Consider the following 26,140-nt stretch of genomic DNA (forward strand, 5'->3'; position numbering starts at 1 on the left):
GACGGGCCGAGAGGTTGGGAGTGAGGATGCGCGGCCGCTCTGGGCGCACTGGGCCCCGTTGCCCCGGAGACGCGGCGGAGTCTTCAACAAACTTTATTGTTCCCCCGCACCCGCGCGGCGAACGTGTGGACAAGATGGCGGCGAGGAGAGGAGGGTGAGAGGGGGGGGCAGAGAGAGGGGGGGGGCAGAGAGAGAGGGGGGGGCAGAGAGAGAGGGGGGGGCAGAGAGAGAGGGGGGGGCAGAGAGAGAGGGGGGGGCAGAGAGAGAGGGGGGGCAGAGAGAGAGGGGGGGCAGAGAGAGGGGGGGGGCAGAGAGAGAGGGGGGGGGCAGAGAGAGAGGGGGGGGCAGAGAGAGAGGGGGGGGGCAGAGAGAGAGGGGGGGGCAGAGAGAGAGGGGGGGCAGAGAGAGAGGGGGGGGCAGAGAGAGAGGGGGGGGCAGAGAGAGAGGGGGGGGCAGAGAGAGAGGGGGGGGCAGAGAGAGAGGGGGGGGCAGAGAGAGAGGGGGGGGCAGAGAGAGAGGGGGGGCAGAGAGAGAGGGGGGGCAGAGAGAGAGGGGGGGCAGAGAGAGAGGGGGGGGCAGAGAGAGAGGGGGGGGCAGAGAGAGAGGGGGGGCAGAGAGAGAGGGGGGGGCAGAGAGAGAGGGGGGGGCAGAGAGAGAGGGGGGGCAGAGAGAGAGGGGGGGGGGCAGAGAGAGAGGGGGGGGGGCAGAGAGAGAGGGGGGGGCAGAGAGAGAGGGGGGGGCAGAGAGAGAGGGGGGGCAGAGAGAGAGGGGGGGCAGAGAGAGAGGGGGGGGCAGAGAGAGAGGGGGGGGCAGAGAGAGAGGGGGGGCAGAGAGAGAGGGGGGGGCAGAGAGAGAGGGGGGGGGCAGAGAGAGAGGGGGGGGCAGAGAGAGAGGGGGGGGCAGAGAGAGGGGGGGGGGGCAGAGAGAGAGGGGGGGGCAGAGAGAGAGGGGGGGGCAGAGAGAGAGGGGGGGCAGAGAGAGAGGGGGGGCAGAGAGAGAGGGGGGGGCAGAGAGAGAGGGGGGGCAGAGAGAGGGGGGGGGCCGAGGGGGGCAGCGTGGGAGGGGGAGAGAGAGAGGGGGGGAGAGTGAGAGGAGGGAGGGAGAGGAGGTGAGAGAGAGAAAGAGAGGGAGAGGGAGAGGGAGAGGGAGAGGAGGGAGGGAAGGTGAGGCTGAGGCTGAGGGTGAGAGGGGAGATCACATATAGTGGGGGGAGAGGGACGGGAGGGGGGGAGAAGGAAATAGTGAGAGGAAGGGGAGAGGAGAGACACACGCACACACAGAGGAGAGAGAGTGAGGGACGTGGGGGAGGAGAGAGAGTGGGAGCTGGAGAGAGGAGTGAGAGGGAGTGGGAGCAGGGGAGAGGAGAGAGAGCCAGTGGGGAGAGAGAAGGAGCATGGCTGGGAGGAAGGGGGTGAGGGAGTGTGGAGGGAAGGGGAGAAGGAGGGAGAGAGGGTGACGGGAGAAGTTTGGGAGGTTGGTGGAGGAGAAGGGACGGATGGGGGATATGGGTGGGGGTTGAGAAAGGGGTGGGGATGGGAGAAATGGGAGGGAAAAAGCACGGGGTGGGAGGGAAAGTGCGTTAAGTAGAGAGGGGGTGTGGTGGGGAAGGTGGGGGGGGACGAGGGGTAGGTGGGAGAGATGCAGTGAAGGAGTAGGGAAAGTGGAGGGAGGGCGGGGTGAGGGGGAGGGTGGGATGGATGGAATGGAGGTGGATGGTGAGTGGAGGGATGGGGGAAGGAGGATGGATGGAGGGGTGGGATGGGTTGTGGCAAGAGATGGATGCAGAAGTGAGACAAGAGATTTGGAGGGCTGGTGGTGGTGAGGAGGGGAGAGAGCAGACACTGGGTGGGGGTGTGGACTGGGGTCTGACGTGACCACGTTCGTTTCAGAAGCGCAGGCGTTATTGGGAGGCCGAGCCCGAGACTAAGGGCGATGCAGGAGGAGGAGGAGGAGGGGGCATGGTGGCGAAGCAGGGGGCCCGGGGAAGGGCTGCTGCTCAAAGACGTCCCGGCACCCAGAACCCCGGTGGTCGCGGCAGGGGCCGCGGCAGGGGGGCGCTGTCGGGGGTGAGTACCGACGCCTCGGGCACTGAGGCAATGGGGGTGGGGGAACAGGGGACGGGAGAGAACCGTGGAGTGGGGGGGGGGGTTGGAGGAGTGGTGGAAAACGGGATGAGGGGAGGGGGCGCAGGGGAGGAAACTGGGGGTACAGAGATTGAACTGTAGAGGGAAACACAAGAGAATGCAGGTCAGAAGTGATCGGAGTAGAATTAGGCCATTCGGCCCTTCAAGTCCACCCCGCCATTCAATCGTGGCTGATCTATCTCTCCCTCCTAACTCCATTCTCCTGCCTTCTCCCCATAACCTCTGATACCTCTAAGATGGTATCTTGAGCTAAACGCGAAGTGCTGGAGAAACTCAGCGGGCCAGGCAGCATCTGTGGAGGGAATGGACAGACAACGTTTTGGTTCGAGATCCATCTGGAGACCGATGGCATTGTGGTGGGGGTGGGGGGGTGGGGGGGGGGTGGGGGGGGTGGGGGGAAGGAAAACTGGAAAACTGGAAAAGAGAGTTGCGACCAAACCTGGCGAGTGATGTGTGGAAGAAAGACACAGAATGCTGGAGTAACTCAGCGGGTCAGCCAGCATCTCGGGAGAAGAAGGATGGGTGAGGTTTCGGGTCGGGACCTGTCTTCAGACCTGACCAGAAACGTCATCCATCCTTTTACTCCAGAGATGCTGCCTGACCCGCTGAGTTACTCCAGCACTCTGTGAAACGTCACCTATCCATGTTCTCCACAGATGCTGCCTGACCCACTGAGTTACTCCAACACTCTGTGAAACGTCACCGATCCATGTTCTCCACAGATGCTGCCTGACCCGCTGAGTTACTCCGGCACTCTGTGAAAAGTCACTGATCCATGTTCTCCACAGATGCTGCCCGACCCGCTGAGTTACTCCAGCACTCTGTGAAACGTCATTTATCCATGTTCTCCACAGATGCTGCCTGACCCGCTGAGTTACTCCAGCACTCTGTGCCGACCTTCAGTATATACCAGCGTCTGCAGTTCCTTTTGGCATTATCTCTAAACGTAGCTTAAATAAAATAAACAAAACAAGTGATAGAAACATAGAAAATAGGTGTAGGAGTAGGCCATTCGGCCCTTCGAGCCTGCACCGCCATTCAATATGATCATGGCTGATCATCCAACTCAGTATCCCGTACCTGCCTTCTCTCCATACCCCCTAATCCCTTTAGCCACAAGGGCCACATCTAACTCCCTCTTAAATATAGCCAATGAACTGGCCTCCACTACCTTCTGTGGCAGAGAATTCCACAGATTCACCACTCTGTGTGGAAAAAAAAACGTTCTCGTCTCGGTCCTAAAAGACTTCCCCCTCATCCTTAAACTGTGACCCCTTGTTCTGGACTTCCCCAACATCGGGAACAATCTTCCTGCATCTAGCCTGTCCAACCCCTGAAGAATTTTGTAAGTTTCTATAAGATCCCCCCTCAATCTTCTAAATTCCAGCGAGTACAAGCCGTGGGTGGATACAGGTGAGTGGAGTGAGTGACGAAGGAAGTCTGGAGGTGAAGTGGGAACAAAAGGGCGTCAGATGAGGAGAGAAGGAGGGGGGGGGGGGTCTTTTGTAGATGCTCCTACCTGCATGTTCAGGGAGCAACTGTTATTCCACTTACAGGCCCGTCAAACAAGTGGAGCAAGGTCCTTGGTTATCCAGCTAAAATAGTTTCCTTGCTATTTACAGCTGCTGGATAACTTGAAATGGATAATCGGCAGTTTAGTCGTGCTGGAGTAACTCAGTGGGCCACGTAGCATCTCCAGAGAAAAGGACTAGGTGACGTTTTGGGTTGAAACACCTCTTCAGACTGAGAGTCAGAGAGAAGGAAACTAGAAGCATGAATAGGTTCAGAACAAACACCCAGCACTGATGACCGGGGGCGCTGTGCTGCCGGAGCTCACCAGAGCATCACTCCGGACCTCTGTAAAAAAAAAAAAGCCAAAATAAACAGCGGGGAATTTTAACCTGCGGGGAACTTAACAGTGGCCAGTGGAACTTAACCAGTGCCAGCTCTGGTACCTGAAAAGTTAGCACTGCAACACTGCCGATGACTAAGGAAAGGTGATGCCCACGATGGTCCATTTTTGGCTGTGGAAAAGCTGATAACGAAGGGGTAATATGGATAACGAAGGGGTAATATGGATAACGAAGGGGTAATATGGATAACGAAGGGGTAATATGGATACAAACAGTGGAACTGGCAGAACGACTAGAGTGGGGAGGCAACTTGAAATTAGAGAAATCAAAATCACCATTGGGTTGTAAGCTGCCCGAGCTAAATATGAAGTACCACTTAAAAGGATTAATTTGTCTCACAGTAAATAGGACAAACACTGTATTGGCATAAAAATATTAATAAAGAATACTTTTGCCAAATAGATTATATAATAAAAGTAACATAGAAACATAGAAAATAGGTGCAGGAGTAGGCCATTCGGCCCTTCGAGCCTGCACCGTCATTCAATATGATCATAGCTGATCATCCAGCTCAGTAACCTGTACCTGCCTTCTCTCCATACCCCCTGATCCCTTTAGCCACAAGGGCCACATCTAACTCCCTCTTAAATATAGCCAATGAACTAAGGTTAATTTTAAATACAAGCAGTACAAATTAGTTTAGGAACGCGCAAAAGGTTTTGCGAACATCTGTTATTTTGTTATATAATTATCATATGTATTGTGATACAGTGAAAAACTGTTTCCGTGCTATCCAAGCAATTCATGCTGTACTAGAGTAAAATCAACCCATACAAGGCAAAGTTCAGGTTTAAAAAAGTGCAAAGTCCACTATAAAGTGTGTTGCAAGTTTGGGACTACTCTTAGTTTATGACAGGACCATTCAGTAGCCTGATAGCAACTGGGAAGAAGCTGTTCCTATATCTGAGTCAAAATAGAAACATAAAATTCTTAAAGGATTGGACAGGCTAGATGCAGGGGGAAAAATTCCGATGTTGGGGGAGTCCAGAATCAGACGTCACAGTTTAAGAATAAGGGGTCGGCCATTTAGGACTGAGACGAGGAAAAACCTATTCACCCAGAGAGTTGTGAATCTGTGAAATTTTCTGCCACAGAAGGCAGTAGAGGCCAATTCACTGGATGTTTTCAAGAGAGAGTTAGATTTAGCTCTTCGGGCTAAAGGAATCAAGGGATATGGGGAAAAAGCAAGAACGGGGTACAGATTTTAGATGATCAGCCATGATCATATTGAATGGCGGTGATGGCTCGAAGGTCCAAATGGCCGACTCCTGCACCTATTTTTCTATGTTTCTAAAATGGAAAGCCGGAGGGGGGGGGGGAGGGAGGGGGTGTGGGTGGAAGGGGTCGGGGAGGGGTGGGGCCATTTCTAGCACTATCCCGCCTCTAGGTGAGGGGGGGGGGGGGGCGGTGGGTACGGTGGGGAATCCCCGGCCCTTCCGGACATCTCTGTTGACCCCGTGCTCTCTCCCCATAGAAGTTGGACCCCTTCTCCCGACCGACCCCTCTCCCACAGGGACTGCTGCAGAAGTACAAACGAGGACGGGACGTCCCGGCGGTGAGTGGTGACGGGGGGGGGGGGGGGTGACGGGGAGGGAGACACAAGGGGGTAGCGGGGGTGGGTCGAGTGTGGGGAGGGGGGCATCAGTGGAGTACGGAGTGAGGTTTCATTTGTTCCCACTACCCCTTCTCCCCCCTCCCCCTTCTCTTCTCCCCCTCCCCTTCTACCCCCTCCCCCTTTCTACCCCCTCCCCTTCTCTTCTCCCCCTCCCCCTTAATATACAAGAGACAATAGGTGCAGGAGGAGGCCATTCGGCCCTTCGAGCCAGCACCGCCATACAACGTGATCATGGCTGATCATTCTCACTCAGTACCCCGTTCCTGCCTTCTCCCCATATCCCCTGACTCCGCTATCCAAGAGCTCTATCTAGCTCTCTCTTGAATGCATTCAGAGAATTGGCCTCCACTGCCTTCTGAGGCAGAGAATTCCACAGATTCACAACTCTGACTCAAAAAGTTTTTCCTCATCTCTGTTCTAAATGGCCTACCCCCTTATTCTTAATCTGTGGCCCCCCTTGTTCTGGACTACCTCAACATTGGAACATGTTTCCTGCCTCTAACATGTCCAACCCCTTAATAATCCTGTACGTTTCGATAAGATCCCCTCTCATCCTTCTAAATTCCAGTGTATACAAGCCCAGTCGCTCCAGTCTTTCAACATATGACAGTCCCGCCATTCGGGAATTAACCTAGTAAACCTATGCTGCATGCCCTCAATAGCAAGAATATCCTTCCTCAAATTTGGAGACCAAAACTGCACACAGTACTGCATGTGCGGTCCCACTAGGGCCCTGTACAACTGCAGAAGGAACTCTTTGCTCCTATACTCAACTCCTCTTGTTATGAAGGCCAACATTCCATTGGCTTTCTTCACTGCCTGCTGTACCTGCATGCTTCCTTTCAGTGACTGATGCACTAGGACACCCAGATCTCGTTGTACGTCCCCTTTTCCTAACTTGACACCATTCAGATAATACTCTGCCTTCCTATTCTTACCACCAAAGTGGATAAACCTCCCCCTTCTCTCCCCCTCCCTTCTCTCCCTCCCCTTCCCCCTCTCTCAAATCCCTCTCAAAGCCCCTTTTCCCTCTCCCCTTCTCCCCGCCCTCCCCCTTCTGCCCCTCCCCTTCTCCCCCTCTCAAATATTCCCCTGCCACCCTCAAATCCCTCTTCCCGCCCCCCCCCCCTCTAAAATCCCCCTCCCCCTTCTCCCTCTTCCCCATCTCCCCCTCCCCCCCTTCTCTCCCCTTTCAAATCTCATATTCCCTGATTTCCCTCCGGCCTGCATCCCCGCACTTCCCTCCCCCCCCATTCTCCTCCACCCCTCGTTTCCCCTTCCGCCCACCTCCACTTCCTTCCCCCCTCCGCACTTCTCTCACCCACCCCCTCTTCCCTCTTCCCCCCATCAACCTCCTCTGCCCTCACCTCAGCTATTTGTACATCGTCGTCTCCCTGTAACCCCACACCACAGACCAATCGTTCAGTGAGTGGATATTTCGCCTGTTAGCGTAGAGTCGTAGAGCTGAACAGGCCCTTCGGCCCAGCTTGTCCGTGCCGACCAACTTCAGTTCAGTTTAGTTTATTGTCACGTGTACTGAGGCACAGTGAAAAGCTTTTGGTGCGTGCTACTAGGTGGAAAATACATGATCACAATTGAGCACCACACTGCACTTGCAGTGTATATTAGTACATTTACAGTACAGCAGAGGTCGATAGATTCTTGATTAGTACGGGCGTCGGGGAGAAGGCAGGAGAATGAGGTTAGGAGGGAGAGATAGATCAGCCGTGATTGAATGGCGGAGTAGACTTGATGGGCCGAATGGCCCTAATTCTGCTCCACTCACTTACGATCTCATGAGCACAAGGGAATGACGTTTAGCGCAAGGTAAAGCCAGCCAAGTCCGGGGGAGGTGCTGGCATCATGGGCTTAGTTTTAAAATCATTAGGCACAAAGAGGTAAACTCAGAGGGACAGGCAGCATCTCTGGAGAGAAGAAACGGGTGACGTTTCAGTTGAGATTCTTCAGACTGAGAGGGTCTGAAGGCATCACTCAGTCTGAAGAAGGGTCTCGACCCGAAACATCACCCATTCCTTCACTCCAGAGATGCTGCCAGGCCTGCTGAGTTACTCCGGCATTTTGTGTCCATCATCAGTTTAAATCAGCATCTGCAATTCCTTCCTACAATACATATCTAAACCCACACGGGAAAAAAGCACATTTGCAGATTCAGGGACAAAGATATAGAAACATGGAAGCGAAATAGGTGCAGGATTATGCAATTCGGCCCTTCAGGTCGAGACCTTTCTTCAGACGATCCCTTATCAATCTTGTATTTATTCACAAAATGCTGGAGTAACTCAGCAGGTCAGGCAGCATCTCAGGAGAGAAGGAATGGGTGACGTTTCGGGTCAGACTGAAGAAGGGTCTCGACCCGAAACGTCACCCATTCCTTCTCTCCTGAGATGCTGCCTGACCTGCTGAGTTACTCCAGCATTTTGTGAATAAATACCTTCGATTTGTACCAGCATCTGCAGTTATTTTCTTACTCTTTCTTACCTTATCAATCTTGCCTTTCCAAATGCACATAAATTCCATCAGATGCATTTCCACAACTGATTGATGTGTAGTTCCTTGGCTTGCCTTTGTCGCCCTTCCTAAATAATCGCCCCACATTAGCTACACTCCAATCATCTCGTACTGCACCATCGGTGAGGAAGATACCAACATTTCTGCCAAGGCCACGTTGCTTTCAATCTTCATGATCATACTGTTTCAGATAACTATTCTGGAATCAATGAAGAAATTTCCTGCTTTACTGACAGGGCCACTAAATCTGGAATCCATTTATATTTCTTAATTCTACCTTTAATCTCCACTCTCTGCTAATATGTGCTTGATAAGTTTTATTCGCCAAGCATACCTCTAATCCTTGTTGTTCTTGGCATTCATTTACCACCATTTTTCTTCTGTGGATGGGCAGGGGAGGAGTTTAGCTGTCTGGATGAGGCGGTGGGGCGCTGCCGTGGAGGGGGGGGGGTGTGGGGGGGGTGGGGTAGGGACCGTGTCGGCTGTAACCGGGCCTGACCGCTGGTTGCTTCCCCCGGCAGAGCGAGCTGGAGGGCCGCAGGGTGAAGAGCCGGCTGCAGCAGGGGGCCAAGTTGAGCAAACACGCACAGAGGCTGGCAGCGCGATCTGACCTGCTACTGCCAGAGGAGGCAGGGTAAGATCACGCACTCATGCACACGCGCACACACACGCACAGAGGCTGGCAGCGTGATCTGACCAGCTACTGTACACACACACACACGAACACACACACACACACGAACACACACACACACACACGAACACACACACACACACACAGGCTGGCAGGGCGATCTGACCAGCTACTGTACACACGCACACACGAACACACACACGCACATGCACAGTGGCTGGCAGCGCGATCTGTCCAGCTACTGTACACATGCACGCACACACACGAACACACACACACACACACACACACACACACACACACACACACACACACAGGCTGGCAGCGCGATCTGACCAGCTACTGTACACACGCACACACGAACACACACACACACACACACACACACACACACACACACACACAGGCTGGCAGCGCGATCTGACCTACTGCCAGAGGAGGCAGGGTAAGATCACTCACACTCACGCACGCACACACTCACACTCACCAGCTCACCCCTTCTCTCTGCTCCCCGCCCATCTCCAGGTTCCTGGAAGCGGATGAGGGTGAGGACACGTGTACGATCCTACAGCAGGACATCGCCAGTGTGGTCGACATCACCAGCAGCGCCAAGGTGGGTTGCTATTGAGGGCGTGCAGCGTAGGTTGACTAGGTTAATTCCCGGGATGGTGGGACTGTCATATGTTGAAAGACTGGAGCGACTAGGCTTGTATACACTGGAATTTAGAAGGATGAGAGGAGATCTTATCGAAACGTATAAGATTATTAAGGGGTTGGACACGTTAGAGGCAGGAAACATGTTCCCAATGTTGGGGGAGTCCAGAACAAGGGGCCACAGTTTAAGAATAAGGGGTAGGCCATTTAGAACTGAGATGAGGAAAAAACGTTTTCAGTCAGAGAGTTGTGAATCTGTGGAATTCTCTGCCTCAGAAGGCAGTGGAGGCCAATTCTCTGAATGCATTCAAGAGAGAGCTGGATAGAGCTCTTAAGGACAGCGGAGTCAGGGGGTATGGGGAGAAGGCAGGAACGGGGTACTGATTGAGAATGATCAGCCATGATCACATTGAATGGCGGTGCTGGCTCGAAGGGCTGAATGGCCTCCTCCTGCACCTATTGTCTATTGTCTCACACCCTTCCCCGCGTGTGTGTGTGCGTGTGTGTGTGTGCCTCTCACACCGTGCTCATGTCCTGCCTTTGCCCGCAGTACTTCAACCTGGACCTGACTCAGTTCGGACCGTACAGAATAAACTACACGCGGAACGGAAGGTGAGTGGACGGGGGGGGGGGGGGCTGGGTGTTGGGGGAAGGGCGGAGAGTGGGGCCAGCGGTTACTGCCGGGTAATTCCCCAAAGCCTGAATCTCGATAGGCAATAGGTGCAGGAGGAGGCCATTCGGCCCTTCGAGCCAGCACCGCCATTCAATGAGATCATAGAAACATAGAAAATAGGTGCAGGAGTCGGCCATTCGGCCCTTCGAGACGCTACGCACCGCCATTCAATATGATCATGGCTGATCATCCAACTCAGTATCCCGTACCTGCCTTCTCTCCATACCCCCTGATCCCTTTAGCCACAAGGGCCACATCTAACTCCCTCTTAAATATAGCCAATGAAATGGCCTCAACTACCTTCTGTGGCAGAGAATTCCACAGATTCACCGCTCTCTGTGTGAAAAAAAACTTTCTCATCTCGGTCCTAAAAGACTTCCCCCTTATCCTTAAACTGTGACCCTTGTTCTGGACTTCCCCAACATCGGGAACAATCTTCCTGCATCTAGCCTGTCCAACCCCTTAAGAAGTAAGTTTCTATAAGATACCCCTCAATCTTCTAAATTCCAGTGAGTGCAAGCCGAGTCTATTCCAGTCTTTCTTCCTATGAAAGTCCTGCCATCCCAGGGATCAATCTGGTGAACCTTCTCTGGTCATTCTCAATTCTGGCTGTTCATTCTCAATCTCCCGAATAAGGGCGTGCTGGCCCTGGAGAGGGACCGGAGGAGGTTTTACGAGAACGATCCCAGGAATACGAGTGGGGGTTAACGTACGATCAGCGTTTGGCGGCACTGGGCCTGTGCCCGCTGGGGTTCGGAAATGGCCTCCTTGGAACTTTACCGAACGGCGGAAGGCCTGGATAGAGTGGATGTGGAGAGGATGTTTCCACTGGTGGGAGAGTCTAGGACCAGAGGGCACAGCCTCAGTTTAAAGAGGTTGCACCTTTGGGAAGATGTGGAGGAATTTCTTTAGTCGGAGGGCGGTGAATCCTGTGGGATTCCTTTGCCACAGACGGCTGTGGAGCCACAAGTCAGCGGATATCTTTAAGGCAGCGATTCTTGATTAGTGCGGAGTCTCCATATCTCCCTCTCTCTCTCTCTCTCTCTCTCTCTCTCTCTCTCTCTCTCTCTCTCTCTCCCCTTCCCTCTCTACCCCAGGCACCTGTTGTTGGCTGGGCGTCGTGGGCATGTGGCGGCGTTAGACTGGCACACAAAACGGCTGCTGTGTGAGATGAACGTCATGGAACGGGTGAATGACATTCGGTATGTTCCCTCCCCAACAACCCTCCCTCCCTCCTTCACTCTCCCTCCCTCCCTCACTCTCTCTCCCTCCCTCCCATTCTCCCTCTATTCTCCCCCCCCCCCCCCTAGTCCCTGCCAATTGGTCCAAAACGCCGCAGCGAGACTCCTGACGGGTGCCCGTAAAAGGGACCACATCACCCCGATTCTAGCCTCTCTCCACTGGCTCCCTGTACGGTACAGAATCAACTTCAAGCTCCTCCTATTCACATACAAAGCCCTAAACGGGCTTGCCCCCCCCCCCCCCCCCCTCCTATATCAAAAATCTTCTAACCCACCACTCTATCTCCAGGTCCCTCAGGTCGGCAGACTTGGGGCTACTGACTATCCCGCGGTCTAGGCTTAAGCTCAGGGGTGCCGCGCTTTTGCGGTTGCAGCTCCGAGACTGTGGAACAGCATCCCTCTCCCCATCAGAACTGCCCCCCCCCCCCCTCCATCGACTCCTTCAGTCCAGGCTCAAAACCCACTTCTACACCCTAGCGTTTGAGGCCCTCTGAGGGGGCGCTGTGAACTGTTTATGTATGTGCTGTTATGTTTGTGTGCCATTGTATGTTCGTTCTTAGTACCTGAACTGATGCACAGCACTTTGGTCAACGTGGGTTGTTTTCAAATGTGCTATACAAATAAAATTGACGTTACTTGACTTGACTCACCCTCCCTCTCTCACTCCAGCCCTCCCTCCCTCCCCCTCTCCCTTCCATTCCTTCCCTCCATTCCTCCATCCATTCCCCCCTCCCTCCGTCCCTATCTGTCGTACTCAGACTATACCACTGTGGTACACTGCATCAGACTGTACTCCGTGGGCAGACTGCCTGGCTGTGCCCCTGCCCTGGGAGCTGGGTGCGTGCGTGCGTGCCTGACCCGCCTCATGTTGTGTGTTGTGTTGTGCTGTGTGGCAGGTGGCTTCACACGGAGACCATTGTTTGCGGTGGCACAGAAGAAGTGGCTGTTCATCTACGACAACCAGGGCATCGAGCTGCACTGCCTGAAGACGTTCAACGATGTTCTACGCATGGAGTTTCTCCCCTACCACTTCCTGCTGGCAACCTGCGTGAGTTCCTGCAGCCCTCCATGCCCCTTACCCACCCACACACTCACCCACCCACCCACCCACCCACCCACCCACTCACTCACCCACCCACTCACCCACTCACTCACCCACTCACCCACCCACTCACCCACCCACCCACTCACCCACTCACTCACCCACCCACCCACCTACTCACCCACCCACCCACTCACTCACCCACCCACCCACCCACCCACCTACTCACCCACTCGCCCACTCACCCACCCACTCACCCACACACCCACTCACTCACCCACCCACCCACTCTCACTCACCCACCCACTCACCCACCCTCCCACTCACCCGCCTACTCACCCACCCACCGACCCTCAAACCCACCCACCCACTCGCCCACACACCCGCCCACCCACTCACCCACCCACTCGAGGAAACAGTCCCTTCGGCCCATCAAGTCCGCGCCGACCAACGATCCCCGCACACTGACACCATGCGACACACACTAGGGACAATTTACACAGACACCAAGCCAATTAACCACAAACCTGCACGCCTTTGGAGTGTGGGAGGGAACCGAAGATCTCGGAGAAAACCCACGCAGGTCACGGGGAGAACGTACAAACTCCGTACAGACAGCGCCCGCGGTCAGGATGGAACCCGGGTCTCCGGCGCTGTGAGGCAGCAACTCTACCGCTGCGCCACCGTGCCGCCCGTGATCGTGTTTAGTTTTTGTCGCCCTCCCACAGTCTGAGCATGGTGCGTTTCACCAAGCGACAAATATTGATAGAACCATGTGTACAAATGGATGGACTGGAGGTATATAAATAATTTAAAAGGGTCGGCACAGTGGCGCAGCGGTAGAGTTGCTGCCGGTTTCGATCCCGACCGCAAGTGCTGTCTGCGCAGTTTGCACGCTCTCCCCGTGACCCCGTCGGTTTTCCCCGGGTGCTCCGGTTTCCTCCCACACTCCAAAGACGTGCAGGTTTGCCGGTTAAATACTTTGGTAATAATTGTAAAAACATTTGTCCCTAGTGTGTAGGATAGTGTCAGTGGGCTTGAGTTAACATCACCCATTCCTTCTCTGCCTGTCCCGCTGAGTTACTCCAAAATTTTGTGCCTACCTTCAAAAAACAGTAACGTCCCTCCCGGTCATTTAACGTTCTGTGTGTGTGTGTGTGTGTCTTTCTCTCTCCCCCACCCCCATCCCATCCATGTGTGTGTGTTCTGTGCTACCTGCCCATGATCCTCCCCCATCTGTGTGTGTGCGTGCGTCCGTGTGTGTGTATGTGGGGTGTGTGTGCGTGCGTGCGTGTGTGTGTGCGCGCGCTGCGCCACATGTCCATGTTCTTCCCCCCCCCCCCCTTCCCCATGTGCTGGTTGTTTGCTCTGTGTGCGTGTCTGCCTGGTGTGTTCTCACATCCGTGTTCCCTGCTTGTGATGCGTGTTCCTCTCCACATCTGAACTCCGTGTTTGTGATCGTCCGTCCGTGTGTGTGCGCGTTTGTGTGTTGTGCCTTTTGTGCCTGTTTGTGTGTGTGTGTGTGCGTGTTTGTGTGTATGCGTGTGTGTTTGCGTTTGTGTGTTGTGCCTGTTTGTGTGTGTGTGTGTGCGTGTGCGTCTGTCTCTCCCCTGCCCGTTCTCCCTGCCCCCCCCCATGTCTCCCTGTCTGTGCCCTGTGTCCGTGACCCCCTCTCTGCTCCCCCCACTCCCACGTTCCCTCTGTCCATGCCGCCCCGTGTGTGCTGCGTGTCCCCTGCGTGTGCTCCGTTCCCCATGTGTGTCTCATGTCCATGTGTCTCGCCCGTGTGCTCCATGCTCCCTATGTGCCCCCTCCTGTCCCGCTGCCCTCCCCCCTGTAAACCCCCCCCCCCCCCGTGTTCCCCCCCCCCCTGTCACCCCTCTATCCCCTTCCCCCATTGCCTCTGCCCCACGACTTGTCCCCACTCTCCTCTGTCCACCTCCACAGTGAATGGTCGGCCTCTGGGGAGTTTAGTTTAGTTTAGAGATACAGCGCGGAAACAGGCCCTTTCGGCCCACCGGGTCCGCGCCGACCAGCGATCCCTGCACACTATCCTATACCCAGTGGGGACAACTTTTACATTTACCAAGCCAATTAACCTACATACCTGCACGTCTTTGGAGTGTGGGAGGAAACTGAAGATCTAGGAGAAAACCCACGCAGGTCACGTGGAGAAGGTACAAATTCTGTACAGACGGCGCCCGTAGTCGGGATGGAACCCGGGTCTCCGGCGCTGCTTTCGCTGTAAGGCGGCAACTCTACCTCTGCGCCTCCGTGCCGCCCTTTAATTTTTTTTTAAACGTTATTTTATTTTATTTATTAAATATACAAGAAACAAGGAGTGTTGTAGAGCGTAGGGATCTAGGAGTACAGGTGCATGATTCCTTGAAGGTCGAGTCGCAGATAGATCAGGTGGTCAAAAAGGCTTTTGGCGCATTGGCCATCATCAGTCAAGAGTACTGAGTATAGAAATTGGGAGGTCATGTTGCAGTTGTATAAGACGTTGGTGAGACTGCATTTGTGTCCAGTTCGGGGCACCATGTTATAGGAAAGATATTGTCAAGCTTGAAAGGGTTCAGAAAAGATTTACAAGGATTCACAATAAATGGCGGTGCTGGCTCGAAGTGCCGAATGGCCTCCTCCTGCACCTATTTTCTATGTTTCTATGATGTTGCCAGGACCAGAGGGTGTGAGCTATTGGGAGAGGTTGAGTAGGCTGGGTCTCTATTCCATGGAGCGCAGGATACAAACAGAAAATAGGTGCAGGAGGAGGCCACTTGGCCCTTCGAGCCAGCACCAACATTCATTGTGATCATGGCTGATCATCCACAATCATCAACCTGTGCTTGCCTTCTCCCCATATCCCTTGATTCCGCTAGCCCCTAGAGGATGAGTGGTCTTGTAGAGGTGTATAAAATCACGAGAGGAATAGATTGGGTAGATGCACAGAGTCTCTTGCCCAGAGTAGGGGAATCAAGGGCCAGAGGACATAGGTTCAAGGTGAAGGGGAAAAGATTTAATAGGAATCTGAGGGCTAACATTTTTACACATGGGGTGGTGGGTGTATGGAACAAGCTGCCAGAGGAGGTAGTTGAGACAGGGACTATCCCATCGTTTAAGAAACAGTCAGACAGGTACATGGACAGGTCAGGTTTGGAGGGATATGGACCAAGCGCAGGCAGGTGGGACTAGTGTAGCTGGGACATGTTGGCCGGTGTGGGCAAGTTGGGCCGAAGGGCCTGTTTCCACACTGTATCACTCGATGACTCTATGACCCCCTACTCCTCTCCCCCTCCGCTCAGTAACCCCCGACTCTCCCCTTCTCTCTCCCCGTTCCCACTCCCATGTGACCCTAGATTGCCCCCCTCCTCTCCGATTCCCCACTCTTCCCCCCCCCCCTGCCCCCCCCCCCCCCCCACAGTGTTGCCCCTTCACGGCGTTTAGTTTAGATTAGTTTGGAGATACAGCGCGGAAACAGGCCCTTCGGGCCCACCGGGTCCGCTCCGACCAGCGATCCCTGCACACTATCACTATCCTACACACACTAGGGACAATCTTTACATTTACACCGAGCCAATTAACCTACAAACGCGCACGTCTTTTGAGCGTGGGAGGAAACCGGAGCACCCGGAGAAAACCCACGCAGGTCACGGGGAGAACGTGCGAACTCCGTACAGACAGCGCCCGTCATTGGGATGGAACCCGGGTCTCTGGCTCTACCGCTGCGCCACTGTGCTGAGCATCACCCCTTCACGGTTACCCCCTCGTGCCCAGGTACGGTGACGCTGTGGAGTCCCAACGTGAAGGAGCCGCTGGTGAAGATGCTTTGCCACAAAGGGGGGGTCTGGGCCGTCGCTGTGGACAAGAGTGGCTTGTGAGTGGGGGAGGGGGGGGGGTCTGGGGAGAGGGGGGAGTGATATGACCTTGGCCGATCATTGAAAATCTGAACCCCGTTCCTGCTTTCTCCCCGTATCCCTTGATTCCTTTCGCCCGAAGAGCTCAATCTAACTCCCTCTTGAAAACATCCAGTGAATCGGCCTCCGCTGCCCTCTGTGGCAGAGAATACCACAGTTTCACAACTCTCTGGGTGAAATGGGGGGAACGGAGGGTGGGGAGGGGGAAAGGGGGGAGGGAGAGTAGAGGGGGAGAGGGTTGGGGAGGGAGGGGGCAAGTGGGAAGGGGAGAGTGCAGAGTGGGGAGGGAGGGAGGGAGAGGGGAGTGGAGAGAGGGGTGGTGGCCGGGACACAGTGGGGTGGGAGAGGAGTGGGGTTGTGTGGGTGATATAGTTCAGTGGCCCCAATTCCTCCCCTCCCACACCTCCCTCTCTGAATTCCTCACCGACCTCTCTCCCTCACTGACTGGAATTTAGAAGGATGAGAGGGGATCTTATCAAAAAGTATAAGATTATTAAGGGTTTGGACACGTTAGAGGCAGGAAACATGTTCCCAATGTTGGGGGAGTCCAGAACCAGGGGCCACAGTTTAAGAATAAGGGGTCGGCCATTTAGAACGGAGATGAGGAAAAACTTTTTCTGTCAGAGAGTTGTGAATCTGTGGAGTTCTCTGCCTCAGAAGGCTGTGGAGGCCAATTCTCTGAATACATTCAAGAGAGAGCTGGATAGAGCTCTTAAGGATAGCGGAGTCAGGGGGTATGGGGAGAAGGCAGGAACGGGGTACTGATTGAGAATGATCAGCCATGATCACATTGAATGGCAGTGCTGGCTCGAAGGGCCGAATGGCCTCCTCCTGCACCTATTGTCTATTGACCTCCCTCTGTGTGCGTGTGTGTGCGTGTGTGTGTGACCTCCCTCTCTCTCCTACTCCCTCTCTCTCCTCCCTCTCTCTCCCTCTCTCCCCCTCTCGCTTGCTCCCTCACTCTCTCCCTCTTCCTCCTTCTCCCTCCTTCCCTCTCCTCCCTCCTCTCTCCCCCTCTCGCTCGCTCCCTCTCCACTCTCTCCCCTCTCGCTCACTCCTTCACCCCCTCTCCCTCTCTCTTCTCCTCCCTCTCTCCCTCTCCTCCTCCCTCTCACCCTCTCTCCCTCTCCTTCTTTCACCCTCTCCCTCTCTATCCTCCCTCTCTCCCTCTCTCACCCTCTCTCAACCTCTCTCCCTCACTCTCCCCTCTCTATCTCCCACCCACTCCCTCTCTCACCCTCTCCCTCTCCCCCCCCTCCCTCACTCTCTCCCTCCGGCAGGTTTACAAAGACGTGCGCAGCGCGACGGTGCGGAGCCCGTACCTGACCCACGCTGTGCGTCAGGGCGTGCACGGGCTCCAGTTCTGCCCCTACGAGGATATGCTGGGAGTGGGTCACGGGCTGGGCTTCACCAGCATGCTGGTGCCAGGTGAGTGGGCACAACGGTGGCACAGCGGGTAGAGCCGCTACCTCGCAGCACCAGGGACCCGGCTTCGATCCCCACTACGGGTGATGTCTGTACGGTGTTTGTACGTTCTCCCCGTGACCTACGTGGGTTTTCTCCGGGTGCTCCGGTTTCCTCCCACACTCCAAAGACGTGCGTGTTTGTAGGTTAATTGCCCAGATTACTCTTGGATGAGTGGTGATCTTACAGAGGTGTATAAAATCACGAGAGGAATAGACCGCACAGAGTCTTTTACCCAGAGTAGGGGAATCGAGGACCAGAGGGCGTAGGGTCAAGGTGAAGGGGAAAGGATTTAATAGGGATCCGAGGGGTAACTATTTCACACAAAGGGTGAGTGTGTGTGGAACAAGCTGCCGGAGGAGGTAGTTGAGGCTGGGACTATCCCAACGTTTAAGAAACAATTAGACAGTTACATGGATAGGGCAGGTTTATATAACCATATAACCATATAACAATTACAGCACGGAAACAGGCCAGTTTGGCCCTTCTAGTCCATGCCAAACACTTTTTCCGACCTAGCCCCATCTACCTGCTCTCAGACCATAACCCTCCAATCCCTTCCCATCCATATACCTATCTAATTTACTCTTAAATAATAAAATCGAGCCTGCCTCCACCACTTCCACCGGAAGCTCATTCCATACAGCCACCACCCTCTGAGTAAAAAAGTTGCCCCTCATGTTACCCCTAAACTTTTGTCCCTTAATTCTGAAGTTATGTCCCCTTGTTTGAATCTTCCCCACTCTCAAAGGGAAAAGCTTACCCACGTCAACTCTGTCCGTCCCTCTTAAAATTTTAAAAACCTCTATCAAGTCCCCCCTTAACCTTCTGCGCTCCAAAGAATAAAGACCCCACCTGTTCAATCTCTCTCTGTAGCTTAAGTGCTGAAACCCAGGCAACATTCTAGTAAATCTCCTCTGTACTCTCTCTATTTTGTTGAAGTCCTTCCTATAATTTGACGACCAGAACTGCACACCATATTCCAGATTCGGCCTCACCAATGCCTTGTACAATTTTAACATTACGTCCCAACTTCTATATTCGATGCTCTGATTTATAAAGGCAAACATACCAAACGCCTTCTTCACCACCCTATCCACTTGAGATTCCACCTTCAGGGAACAATGCACAGTTATTCCCAGATCCCTCTGTTCCACTGCATTCCTCAATTCCCTACCATTTACCCTGTACGTCCTATTTTGATTTGTCCTACCAAAATGCAGCACATCACACTTATCAGCATTAAACTCCATCTGCCATCTTTCAGCCCACCCTTCCAAAAGGCCCAAGTCTCTCTGTAGACTTTGAAAATCTACTTCATTATTAACTACACCACCTATCTTCGTATCATCTGCATACTTATTAATCCAATTTGCCACACCATCATCCAGATCATTGATGTAAATGACAAACAACAGCGGACCCAACACAGATCCTTGGGGTACTCCACTAGACACTGGCCTCCAACCTGACATACAGTTGTCAACCATTACCCTCTGGTATCTCCCATTCAGCCATTGTTGAATCCATCTTGCAACTTCACTATTAATACCCAACGATTTAACCTTCTTAATCAACCTTCCATGTGGAACTTTGTCAAATGCCTTACTGAAGTCCATATAGACAACATCCACAGCCTTGCTCTCATCAATTTCCCTGGTAACCTCTTCAAAAAATTCAAGAAGATTAGTCAAACATGACCTTCCAGGCGCAAATCCATGTTGACTGTTCCTAATCAGGCCTTGTTTATCCATATGTTTATATATATTGTCCCTAAGTATCTTTTCCATTAATTTTCCCACCACAGACATCAAACTAACAGGTCTATAATTGCTAGGTTTACTTTTATAAACAAGGGCACAACATGCGCAATGCGCCAATCTTCCGGCACCATCCCCGTTTCTAATGACGTTTGAAATATTTCTGTCATAGCCCCTGCTATTTCTGCACTAACTTCCCTCAGTGTCCTAGGGAATATCCTGTCAGGACCTGGAGACTTATCCACTTTTATATATTTTTAAAGTGTCCGTAACTCCTCTTCTTTGATCCTCATGGTTTCCATCACTACTCTACTTGTTTTGCTTACGTCGCATAATTCAATATCCTTCTCCTTGGTGAATACCGAAGAAAAGAAATTGTTTAATATCACCCCCATTTCTTCCGGCTCAGCACATAGCTGTCCACTCTGACTCTCTAATGGACCAATTTTGTCCCTCGCTATCCTTTTGCGATTGACATATCTGTAGAAACCCTTGGGGTTTACTTTTACATCACTTGCCAAAGCAGCCTCATATCTTTTTTTTGCTTTTCTAATTTCCTTCTTAAGATTCCTTTTACATTCTTTATATTCATCAAGAACCTTATTTACTCCCTGCCGCTCATATTTATTGTATATCTCCCTCTTTTTCCGAACCAAGTGTCCAATTTCCCTACAAAACCATGGCTCTTTCAACTTATTATTCTTTCCTTTCCACCGAACAGGGACATAAAGACTCTGTACTCTCAAAATTTCACCTTTAAATGTCCTCCATTTCTCTATTATATCCTTTTCATAAAACAAAATGTCCCATTTCACTCCTTTTAAATCCTTTCTCATCTCCTCATAGTTAGCCTTTCTCCAATCCAAAATCTCAACCCTTGGTCCAGTTCTGACCTTCTCCATAATTATATTGAAACTAATGGCATTGTGATCACTGGACCCAAAGTGTTCCTCAACACATACCTCCGTCACCTGACCCGTCTCATTTCCTAACTGGAGGTCCAACACTGCCCCTTCTCTGGTAGGTACTTCTACGTATTGCTGCAAAAAACTATCCTGCACACATTTTACAAACTCCAAACCATCCAGCCCTTTAACAGAATGTGAGTCCCAATCTATGTGCGGAAAATTGAAATCACCCATAATCACTACTCTGTGCTTACTACTAATATCTGCTATCTCCTTACATATTTGCTCTTCCAATTCTCGTTCCCCATTTGGCGGTCTATAATACACCCCAATAAGTGTTGCTAAGCCTTTCTCATTTCTGAGTTCCACCCAAACAGCCTCCCTAGTCGAGCCTTCAAATCTATCCTGCCAGAGCACTGCTGTGATATCTTCCCTGACAAGCAATGCAACACCTCCACCTCTTGCCCCTCCGATTCTATCACATCTGAAGCAATGAAATCCTGGAATATTTAATTGCCAATCGCAACCATCCTGCAGCCACGTTTCACTGATCGCCACAACATCATACTTCCAGATGTCAATCCAGGCTCTCAGCTCATCCACCTTTCTTACAATGCTCCTAGCATTAAAATATACACATTTAAGGGACCCATCACCTCTTATTCTCAGTTTATTTATTTTCACTTCTTTCTCTCCTACATGTTGGGCCTGAGTGTTTCCCTTCTCTGCCTCCTGCCTCACACCCTGCCTATTAGCTATCTGTATTTGAGTCCCTCCCCCCAACCGTACTAGTTTAAAGTCTCCGCAGTTGCCTTAGGGATATGGACCAAGCGCAGGCAGGTGGAACTAGTGTAGCTGGGACATGTTGGCCGGTATGGGCAAGTTGGGCCGAAGGGCCTGTATCCACACTGTGTCACTGTGTGACTATGACTGTAATTGCCTTTGGTAAAAATGTTAAACTGTCCCTGGTGTGTGTAGGATAGCTGGACACAAAAAGCTGGAGTAACTCAGCGGGACAGGCAGCATCTCTGGAGAGAAGGAATGGGTGACGTTTCGGGTCGAGACCCTCCTTCAGACTCAGGATAGGATAGTGTGCGGGATAGTGCCAGCGTGCGGGGATCGCTGGTCGGAGTGGACTCAGCGTGAGTTAGCAGCTCTACCCGCTGCACCACCGTGCCGCCCATTGTAGTTTAATGGTGTCAATGTACAATGTTGTTTTACAAATTAAACCCGAAAGAAGAAACCGCACAATGGCGGCGCGGCGGTAGAGTTGCTGCCTCGCAGCGCCAGGGACCCGGGTTCCATCCTTACCACGTGCGCTGTCTGTACGGAGTTTGTACCTTCTCCCCATAACCTGCGTGGGTTAGACAATAGACAATATCGGCCATTCGGCCCTTCGAGCCAGCACAGCCATTCAATGTGATCATGGCTGATCATTCTCAATCAGTACCCCGTTCCTGCCTTCTCCCCCATACCCCCCGACTCCGCTATCCTTAAGAGCTCTATCTAGCTCTCTCTTGAATGCATTCAGAGAATTGGCCTCCACTGCCTTCTGAGGCAGAGAATTCCACAGATTTACAACTCTCTGACTGAAAAAGATTTTCCTCATCTCAGTTCTAAATGGCTTACCTCTTATTCTTAAACTGTGGCCCCTGGTTCTGGACTCCCCCAACATTGGGAACATGTTTCCTGCCTCTAACGTGTCCAACCCCTTAATAATCTTATACATTTCAATAAAATCTCCTCTCATCCTTCTAAATTCCAGTGTATACAAGCCTAGTCGCTCCAGTCTTTCAACATATGAAAGTCCTGCCATTCCAGGAATTAACCTAGTAAACCTACGCTGCACGCCCTCAATATCAAGAATATTCTTCCTCAAATTTGGAGAACAAAACTGCACACAGTACTCCAGGTGCGGTCTCACCAGGGCCTTGGACAACTGCAGAAGGACCTCTTTGCTCCTACACTCAACTCCTCTTGTTATGAAGGCCAACATTCCATTAGCTTTCTTCACTGCCTGCTGTACCTGCATGCTTCCTTTCAGTGACCGATGCACTAGGACACCCAGATCTCGTTGTACGTCCCCTGTTCCTAACTTGACACCATTCAGATAATACTCTGCCTTCCTATTCTTACCACCAAAGTGGATAACCTCACACTTATCCACATTAAACTGCATCTGCCTTGCATCCGCCCACTCACACCACCTGTCCAAGTTCAGGTTTTCTCCGGGAGCTCCGGTTTCCTCTCACACTCCACAGACGGACGTCCATGGGCGGCACGGTGCCAGAGACACGGATTCCCCCCTGACTCTGCCTGCAATCCGTGCGGAGTTTGCACGCTCTCCCTCCCCGTGACCGCCAGGCCCCAGTGCGCACTCCATTTTACGCTCTCGACTTTTGTCAGGCTTTGGAGATGCAGCGCGGAAACTGGCCCTTCCCCACCGCGCCCGTGCCGACCGGCGATCACCCCGCACACTAATCTAGTTTAGAGATGCAGCGCGGAAACTGGCCCTTCCCCACAGCCCCCGTGCCGACCGGCGAGCACCCCGCACACTAGTCTAGTTTAGAGATACAGCGCGGAAACTGGCCCTTCCCCACCGCGCCCATGCCGACCGGCGAGCACCCCGCACACTAGTCTAGTTTAGAGATACAGCGCGGAAACTGGCCCTTCCCCACCGCGCCCGCGCCGACCGGCGATCACCACGTACACTAGTCTAGTTTAGAGATACAGCGCGGAAACTGGCTGGTCTGGGGAGGGGGGGTGGGGTGGGGTGGGTGCGGTGGGTAGTGTGGTCCGGGGCAGGGGTGTAGGGTGGTCGGGGGAGGGGAGGGGTGTAGGGTGGGAGGGGGAGGGGAGGGGTGTAGGGTGTTCGGGGGAGGGGAGGGGTGTAGGGTGGTCGGGGGGGGGAGAGGGATAGGTGGTCGGGTGAGGGGAGGATGGGAGGGTCGGGTAGGGTGGTCCGGGGGGAGGGGAGGGGGAGGTATGGTGGTCTGGGGGAGGAGGTAGGGTGGTCGGTGATGGGGAAGGGGTATATGGTGGTCGGGGGAGGGGAGGAGGGCAGGGGGGTAGGGTGGTCTGGGGAGGGGGGGAGTGGGTGGTCAGGGGGAGGGGATGAGAGGAGAGGTTGGGTCCGGTGGTCCGGGGGTGGGGGGATTAGGGTGGTTGGAGGAGGGGAGGGGGGGGATAGGGTGGCCCGGGGGTGTGGGGGGTACGGTGGTCTGGGGGGGAGGGGGGGTAGGATGGTCCGGGGAGGGAGTGACCGGTGCTCTTGTCCACTGCAGGGGCCGGAGAGGCAAACTTTGACGGGCTGGTGTGTAACCCGTACCGCAGTAAGAAGCAGCGGCAGGAATGGGAGGTGAAGGCCCTGTTGGAGAAGGTGGGTGTGAGAGGGGGGGTTGGGGAGAAGGTGGGTGTGAGAGGGGGGGGAGTGGGGGGCGGGGGGGGGGGAGGAGGGGAGGAGGGAAGGCATTGGGAGCACAGAGCAGTGCAGGGCAGTCACGGTGGCGCAGCGGTAGAGTTGCTGAGACCCGGGTTCCATCCCGACTACGGGCGCTGTCTGTACGGAGTTTGCACGTTCTCCCCGTGACCTGTGTGCGTTATCTCCGGGTGCTCCATTTTCTTCCCGCACTCCAAAGACGTGCAGGTTTGTCGGTTAATTGTCTCGGCGTAAATGTAAAGATGGTCCCCAGCAAATGCAAAAAGTGTTCCTTCCAGTCTGCTCGCTGGTGGACTCTTCGCAAGTGAAGAGCACAAGATACAAGAGAGGGGTAAGGGGTGGGAGCGGGTGAAATGCTGGGGGTCGCGGAAGGGGGAGTGTAGGGGGGGGAGACCATGAATGTGGGGTGTGGGGGGGATTGGTTGGAACAGGGACAGGTGGGGTGGGGGGGTGTGTGGGTGGAAGGGAGGTGAACTGGGGAGGGGTGTGTGTTTGCGTGAGGGTGGGGGGGGTGAAGAAAGGGGTAAACGTTGCAACCGGTGGATGAGGTGCGGGGGGGGAGTATTTCTGTGTGTGGGGGGGGTCTCTGTGTGTGTGTGTGTGTGTAGGGGGGGGTCTGTGTGTGTGGGGTCTCTGTGTGTGTGGGGTCTCTGTGTGTGTGTGTGTGTGTAGGGGGGGTCTATGTGTGTGTGTGGGGGGTCTGTGTGTATGGGGGGTGTGTGTGTGGGGTCTCTGTGTGTAGGGTCTGAGTGTGTGTCTGTGTGGGGGTGTCTGTGTGTGGGGAGGGTCTGAGTGTGTGTGGGGGGGGGTAGGGGGCTGTGGGTGGGGGGGGTCTGTTTATTTTGGGGGGGTCTGTGTGTGTGTGGGGGGAGTTGCCCCCCCCCTGTGGGTGTGAGAGGGGAGTGGGGGGGTTCCCCATGTGAGGGTGGGGGTCTCTCTGCGTGTCGCTGACCCTGCCTGTGTCACAGCTGCAGCCGGAGCTGATCTCACTGGAGCCGGAGCTCCTGGGGCAGATCGACCCCCTCTCCCTGGAACAGAGGCACCGCGACAGGGTGCAGCGCCTGGTGAGTGTAGACCCACCCCCTGAACCCCCTCCCCCCCGAACCCCCCACTCTCTCCCCTCCCCACGAACCCCGACCCGCTCCGATCCCACCTCCCCGAGCAGAGGCATCGCGACAGGGTGCAGCGCCCGGTGAGTGTTAAGGTCCCCTCCCCCTGAACCCTCTCACTGTACCCCCCCACCCTCTCCCTCTATCTTCCCCCCCCCCCCCACGACCCTCTTCCCCTCCGACCCACTGCCCTGGGCAGAGGCAACGCGACAGGGTGCAGCGCCTGGTGTTAGTCCCACCCCCCGAAACCCTCTCCCCGTCCCCCTTCCCCCCACCTCTCATGACCCCCCTGCCCCCCCCCGCAGGGCTACGACCCCACGGACACGAACAAGTTTGAGCCCAGGCGGCGGATGAAGGGCCGACAGCTCCAGCGGGAACCTGGAGCGCAGGAAGAAGCTGGTGGCCAGCGGCAACCGGAGGGTGAGGGGGGGGAGAGGGTGAGGGAGGGGGAGGGGAGAGGGAGTGGGGAGGGGAGAGGGTGAGGGGGAGGGAGAGGGGGAGGGGAGAGGGAGTGGGGAGAGGGAGAGGGTGGGTGGGTGGGGGAGAAAGTGAGGGAGGAGGAGGGGGAGGGAGGGAGAGGAGTGGGTGAGGGAGGGGGAGTGGGTGAGGGAGGGTGAGGGAGTTGGTGGGCAAAGGGGGAGGTGTGAGGGGAGGGCGGTCACCGTCTCCCCCTCCCCCGGGAGTCTGGGGTTGCCGTCTAACGGGCCGCTCTGCCCACAGGACCGGGTGCGGAGGAGCGTGGAGCAGAAAGTGAAGGCGCAGAAGCAGCAGAAGATGGCGGCTCCCACCCCCTCCCTCCCTCCCTCAGCCCTCACCCGCTTCCACACGTAACCCCGTCCGCAGCTCCCCTCCTCCCCCCCACCCCCTGCCCTGTACCCGGGACCCCCGGTCGCGGTCAGCTGCCCCACACCGGGGGCGGCGCAGCGGGTAGAGCTGCTGCCTCAAAGCGCCAGAGACCCGGGTTCCATCCCGACCTCGGGTGCTGTCTGTACAGAGCTTGTACGTTCTCCCCGTGACCGCGTGGGGTTTCTCCGGGTGCTCCCCCCCCCCCCCCCCCACACACACCCCAGAGACGTGTGGATTAATCGGCCCTCTGTAAAT

At 54.4% G+C, this 26,140-nt stretch overlaps 1 pseudogene across 1 annotated transcript; it reads left to right on the plus strand.

The window, feature by feature from the left end:
* LOC144611218 (WD repeat-containing protein 46-like) lies at positions 1-26,004 on the plus strand (annotated as a pseudogene). Its single transcript, XR_013549494.1, has 13 exons — positions 1-154; positions 1,898-2,066; positions 5,532-5,612; positions 8,723-8,835; positions 9,361-9,448; positions 10,040-10,101; positions 11,260-11,364; positions 12,300-12,451; positions 17,640-17,787; positions 23,776-23,870; positions 24,899-24,994; positions 25,345-25,459; positions 25,760-26,004. The product of XR_013549494.1 is annotated as a WD repeat-containing protein 46-like (transcript).
* Positions 26,005-26,140: the final 136 nt, after the last annotated feature.

Source organism: Rhinoraja longicauda, chromosome 39 (genome assembly GCF_053455715.1).
Source record: "Rhinoraja longicauda isolate Sanriku21f chromosome 39, sRhiLon1.1, whole genome shotgun sequence".
Classification (NCBI taxonomy): Eukaryota; Metazoa; Chordata; class Chondrichthyes; order Rajiformes; family Arhynchobatidae; genus Rhinoraja; species Rhinoraja longicauda.